This window comes from Struthio camelus, chromosome 4 (assembly GCF_040807025.1).
Source record: "Struthio camelus isolate bStrCam1 chromosome 4, bStrCam1.hap1, whole genome shotgun sequence".
In the NCBI taxonomy this organism is placed as follows: Eukaryota; Metazoa; Chordata; class Aves; order Struthioniformes; family Struthionidae; genus Struthio; species Struthio camelus.
Genome location: NC_090945.1, coordinates 21,075,536 through 21,082,329, shown reverse-complemented (window position 1 = coordinate 21,082,329; position 6,794 = coordinate 21,075,536). Strand labels below are relative to the sequence as shown.

Here is a 6,794-nt window from a genome sequence, read left to right as displayed (position 1 = left end):
TAATGAGCCAAACCCACACATTGCAAGCAGTTCCCTTTGTCTTCTTCGGGACCTAATCCCCAGCTGTTTCATGTCCACCAGCTGCTACAGCTATCAGCATTCATCATGAAGATGTCCAGCATTCACTTATACATTTTCAGCACAGTAGCATTAGCTTTGAAAAGTGCTGATAATATAGTAAGAGTACAAACTAAATCGCCTTTGTTGCAAAATAAATAATGTTGGCCGCTGGCGGCCACTGCAGTGATTATTTATTTCTCCGTTAAACGCTGCAGCACCTTCGTTTGAACTGCTGAAGGCTTTCTCGTTTGCCTTGCCAGAGTACAGCAGATATCCGAGACAAAATTTTGATTCAGCTGCTGAAGACTGCTGCGTGTGTGAGCTGAGCGCTGTCAGTGGCTGGCAGCGCGCTGCGGCCAGGGCAGCCCTTGATGCGAGCAGGACCTTGTACAAATACTCCCCTGCTTGTGCAGGGAGAAGCAGTGGCGGAACATTCACAAGTGCTTTTGGCATGGTTGCTGCCGATACCCTGGGGGCAGGAAGCGCACGTTGCCAACCTATGTGGTTTTTGTAATGGAAAACTTGTAGTTTACAGAAAAATTGTGTTTTTTCTCAACAATATTACTTTCTTTTGCCTTTGTGCTTTTTATTTTGGAGCTGCGTGCCAACCATCTTATTTAATGAATGTATATTTTCATATAGAAGTACTGTAATGTTGGCATGGATGAAAGAGCTGAAAGAGATTGAGTCTTTAGAGTTTTAATAGAAAAAAACAAATTAACCCTGCCAGTGTTAATTCTTTGAAAAATATCAAACTTTTGCATCTCTCTTACTGTTTTAAAGAATTTGAAGAATTTATGCTGCAAAAAGATCTCAGGAGTGTGTAAACTGTTTTTGAGTCTACTTCTCTAGTCTTTCCTAAGATCAAGTTAGTGTCACATTGTTGTCTCTTTCTTCAAATTTTAACATTTCTGGGTTCCAACCACACACTCGTAAGATTTAGGCTTCCGGGTAAAGTTTACAGTATAGCCCTTGGATGCTATATTATAAACTACTGTAAAAACAGAACTTCATGTAAAAATTATTCTTTGCAGTGATACCATATGACGCTTTTCGTGTATTTACCCTTTTGTGTATGAATAAATGCAGACTGCCATGAATTGCAAAAAACTGTAATGATAGGCTGTTTTATCTTTTCATTGTCCTGTCCTGTACTTGTGTAATCAGGAAAACTTCTTTTAGCTGAGAGTGGTTATAATCTCTCCTCTTGAGGAAGATCCACAGTAGTTTTTGTGGTCTTAACTTCAGAGCAAAATGTCTGGCCTGTACTGAAGTTTACCTAAGTCAGGTAGCTAAAAACTAATCACGTTCTTTAAAGTGTTTTTTTTCTTTCCCTGTACTCATCTACGTTATCCAGGAGGTCCACTGTAAATGTGAGAAATTTCTCTTAGTTCTCACTTTCTTTGCTGGTGTGGGAAAGCATTTCTCTAATAAATTAAAACATTTAGCCATTGCAAACACAGGAATAGCCAGAAGCAGTAATTCTGCTTTTAATTTTTCTTGTATGCATATTTAATCTGCTAATTCAAATATAGAAAGAAAGAACAGTATATTTTAGCATCCATTCTGAATGCAACATCAGGCTTTGGCAAAAAGTGAAATGTGTTTAAGGCCCAGTGTAGCAGCTGTTATTCAGATAAAGCATGCATACTTTGGGGGGGGGAATTGGACTGAATTACAAGGACTTAAAGGTCTTATATGGAGAGGTAGATTCTTCCAGCATTTGCTTAGAGTAAATCCAGAGTGGCTCCAGTGTTTATTCATTGTGTAACAAAGTACCTGGAGCACTTTAGGCTTTGCATAAATGTAGATCTATATTTAAACATATGAGAATATTAAAATTCTCTACCCAGATCTAATTCTAAGACAGTCCCATCTTAGCTAATTTACCGAGTGGAAAGCAGTTTCTTTAAGTGTGATATCACAAAATAGCACTAACCTGTTTATACTCGGCATGTCTAGAAAAAAGACAGGAAGCATCGTATTTGCAGGGAGGTAAGAAAAGCCTCTTCCTGTTCACAAGATTCTAGTAATGTACCATGAAGGCTAGTGCTCTGAGGCCATTTATCACATAGTTTTCTCTGTTTTTTTGGCAATTGAAAGTGATTTACTACCTCTTGGAAAAGAAAGGTCAAATTATATGCTGTAATACTTACCCAAGCGACTAGAGTACAGATTTGGGACGCAGCAGTTTCTTGAGGACACTATTGAAAGGCACACTCTGTGTATGTCCAAGAGGTGCAAACAGACCCCTGTCCTATGTGGGACCAGTTTATTTAGAAATATAAAGGTTTGCTAGCAAAGAAGTGAAACAAAGGTCATTTTTTTACAGCGTCTCCTGTCTCTTGTGAATAAGTATTCATTCTGTAGTACCAGTGCAAAGCTTTAAGATCCAGTTTTCGTAAAAGTGAGCTTCACCCAGATTAATTGCACTTTGTGAAAGAGTTTCTTTTCCTCCTTTCCAGCAATAACTCTTCTGTTGATGATAACTATATTCGTTGAAAGCTTAGCGTATCCGAATGTGAATACGTCATGAATGAAGTTAGTATCATATGCCACTATCATGAAATGTATTTTCATTCTCTTGTGTAGGCTAGAGCTTCCCCCATTCCTTGCAGAGCTCTAGAGATTATAACTGTAACAGGGGGAAAATCTATCCCTGCATGGGAGATTCAGTTATTTCAGCCGTTCAGGAAAGGAAGGATGATTTAACTGCCAGGAAAGATGTCAGTCAAGTCCGACGGAGCTCAGGATTCCTAGCAGGGAAGCTGGGTATCATGCCTACCCGTCAGGGGACCCGTAACCCTGAGCCATCTCGGTGTGTGAGGTTGCACAAAAGAGGAAAAATAAATATCTCCACATTGTTCTATCTTGCTATAAATAAATTATGTACATTGTTAGATACAGAAACCTGTGATCCTGCCAGCAAACTCGGTCATTCCGATCCTAGAACGTTTAACATCCATTTCGGTCATACCCTTTGCTGCTGTGAATGACTACGGAAGGTTCAAAATAAGAGGAAATTACAAGTGAATGGACTATGCAGTAAATCTCATTGAGATGATTTCCATTGTCTAAGTTGAGAAAAAGAGAAATTGAAGAGCAAAAGAGCACTATGTAAGTGGTATTGGAAAAGGTGGGGATTGTACTGTAAGAGATGAAGATGATGAAGTCGAGTAATGCCCAGAGGAGTGTAGGCAGAATAGGTGGGCATGAAAGAATATGCAGGTTTAAGGCTGAGAAGTGGTATTTCGTGTAGATACAGAAAACAGACTGGGTTGGGATCAATGAAAGCTCAGTATGCATTGGTCAGAACAAAGTGAAAGGATGCCAGATGATCTAAAGTGTGTGTACTGCAGTACTGAGTTTCTGAAAACTTGATTTTTCTGTTATGAGATGAAAAGGGGCACGATCAAGCAAACTGTAAGCCTGGAATAGAAAAAGGTGTACTCATAACCTCCCTGCAGTAAATGAGACACAGATTTCAGTTGTTTCTCTTTTAGTTAATAATGCAAAGTTGTATCTTCTTTCTGATTTCTGAGTTACGAAAGCTTTGATGTTTCTAGTTTATCTTTCTGCCCGAGGTTATCTGTTTTTTCCTCACTCCCTGCTTTGTCTTCAGATCAGATACGGATTTACTTTAGCATGCAGCAGAGGAGAATTTCCTTTAAAATACTTGATGCAGTGAGATCTTCTTTTTTCTCTCTCAGATGGACAGATAAGAGTCAAGTATCATTTTCAATAAAGGAATTATTAGTTACGCTCTTTTACCTCTTATACAGCTTACAGGCTCACATGCCTGCTGGCGTTCCTAAGAACTGTTGCTTCAGAAGGCAAAATGTCGGCAAACTGAGAAAGTGAGGTCTCAGTCAAAATAGGTGGTCAAGATGCATCCGTCACAAGAGCTCCTACAAAACTGCAAGATGGAAAGCTAATGGGTGATCCCAGCTAATCTGAATGGGAGTCACATCTTTTGGAAGTAAAGAGGGGAAAATGGAATGTGATTCATCAGGAAGCTGACCGTACAAGGGTTCAAGGACGCCAGCTCTTACTTAGTACTCTGGGGCTGAAATTTGGAATGATTTTGGATGGTTTTTTTCTTGAAATGTATTTACATATCCTTGGAAATGAAAATATGAATCTGTCTTAAGTTTTTTTTTTCCCAGCAGTGCTGTGTGGTAGCCCTCCTTAATTCCTGTTTCTTAATCATACTGAACGAACAAAGTAATCCAGGCTTTTAGGAGACTTTGTTCTTCCCCGACCAGAGTAACAGAGTAAAAGGACTGCTAAGTGGGCACCGTATGGGATAGCATACTAGGCACTATGCGAGATCAATGCCATCAAAGCAGTTGATTTACTATATCATAATGGTTGAATTAAACCTGGATGATTTGTCAGGCTTTTCCTTTATGATTGAGTAGTGCTTTAACTACATTTATAAGAGGACTCTCAATTACACTCGGCTTTTTAGAATCGTGTTAGTGATTTTATTGGTGTTATCTGTTCTTGAGAAGGTGGAAAGCTGGAGTGGTTTTCTGTGTCACCACTCCTCCATGTAATTTTTTCCCTCTCATTTAATCTTTGGCATCCAGATCATGCCACAGTTAACCGGAGTACCTGTAATTAGCATGTACCTAAGTGCGACTATGCGCATGTACCTAAATGTTTACAAGACTAGAGTGCATGTGGCCCTGGCTTTTCTTTTCCTTACATAATACATGCTTCAAAAGAAAAAAATGCAGTGCTCTTTTACTTTTTGCTATCAAAAAAGAACAATTTAAACCAGCTAGAGCAGCTTCGTTTTTTCCATCTTTAACTAGAAAACAGATGAACAAACATAAAAAACTATATCTAAGGCAACTTATATGCCAGATTTCATCCAAAAATACTTCTTGCAGCCAAATTGTCGCACCCTCCAAAAAGTGTTTATAATGGAATTGCTGATGCAGCCGTTATTATGGGGATATGAATAGCTATAATGAAGGCTTTAGTTGATGCTCTGGCAAGCCTGCTGCTGAAAATTATTCTGAATTTTTCTGGCATTCAGCAAATGCTTGAAGTGGCCAAAATGTTTGCACCATCATTATCATTGTAACAATATCCCTTTTATCCCAAAGGAAGTCAGTGATGAACAAATTCAAGCAATGTGTGAAATGTGCGTATGTAGCATCTGTTATGCAATTCTCTTGGCAGCATTGTTTTATGTGAGAAAACCAGGGCCAAGAGCTCAACCACCAACTTAGAAGCAGTCGTGCTGAATCAAACATTATTGCCTATTGTGTCATTTGAAAGCCTGTTAGTGAACTGCATTATACTTTCCTTGATGATCTGTTTTGGTTTATAATCAAGAAACTCTTGGATCTGAGTGAGAGTGTTAAATTTAGTGCGATAGTATTTTGGAGTTCCATACCTTCCCTTTGGTTTTTTCATAAGCATGCCTCTGCGTAGTTTTGAAATACCATTCGGTCTTTTTTTTTTTTTTTAATGGAAAAGTCATACAAGGCTTTGTTGCTCATGGGCTGACTGGAGATATGGCATTTTCCTCTGAGTCCATGAGCTTAGGTCCCTGGAGCAGAACCAGGTAGATTTCTGATGACAGGAAGTCACGGTAGGGTTTCAGAGCGTCGCAGCCTAGGATACATGCGCGCAATTGCGTCTTGTAGTAGTCTCACCTCTTTTATTGGTTTTGATTTTTTTCTGTATTTTTAGCCTATAAAATAGTACCGTTTCCTCTACTTCTGATGGTTTGACTATATTTAAGATTGCGCCGATCAATCAAGTTTGGGTGCTAAATTGATTTTATTAAACTCCCGTGCAGGGAGCCATCAAGTGAATTAAACCTGTCCTGTATTGACTTATCCTAAGTTGAGAAGGACTTGACTTATGCCAAATCAGTCTGAATCAGATTTAAAATTATTAAAGTGTGTGCACAATAGTGTTTGCACCGGTCTAATTAAATAAATTTTAAAACATAATTTAAACTTAAAGTTCAATGCGATGTAATTCAGGCTTCTGGCTTCATTTTCTAAGGATTTCTGTGCTCATCGAGGTAGATCTAGAAGGTCTCTAAAAAACAAAACTTTCACATGAAAATGCTTGAAGGCTACATCTTTTTTAAGGATCCATTTTCCCTCATAGAATTTTCATATAGCAAATGCTGTAATTTCTAGGAGAAAAATGTCCATAGTATTTTAGAAATGCCAAAAGAAAAAAGTTGCATAGCTTCATTTTGAAAGAATGTTTTGAAATAAAATGAATGTTTTTGTTAAAAGTCAACTGCAAATGATGTTTTGTGTCACTTTTACCACTGGAAAATGTAATTCTCTAAAATCTGTGCATTCATTCAAAAATAACCATATGCAAAAGGAAATTGATAATAAACCAAAAAAGTCACATTAGTTGGAAGCCTTTAAATTGGAATTGGTTGGAGCAGTTTTGCGACCAAATAAATACGCCGATGTATTGGTTTTAGCAGAAGCACTGTCTCCGTGACACTCTACAGCCATGCAGTTGGCCTCTAGCCCAGGAGGAGGGAGTCTCTTGTTTATTTGCTGTTCCTCATCTGATTCAAAGTAAAGGATTTTTATACCAAATCATTCTTAATGAGAAGGAAAGACATTGGAAGTTTGTCTTGCACATCCTAGGACCTGTATCTTATTCCTAAGCTGAAGGTGAAATCTTAAGTACATGCCAACATCTTCATAAATGAAAAAGCCTAACGTTTCAGTCAGAAA

The 6,794-nt window shown here is 38.4% G+C and overlaps 1 protein-coding gene across 1 annotated transcript in view; it reads left to right on the top strand.

Moving 5' to 3' along the window:
• LOC104144068 (N-deacetylase and N-sulfotransferase 3) overlaps positions 1 to 6,794 on the top strand; it is a 311,719-nt gene that overhangs the window by 147,932 nt on the left and 156,993 nt on the right. The gene's annotated exons all lie outside the window — the stretch shown is intronic.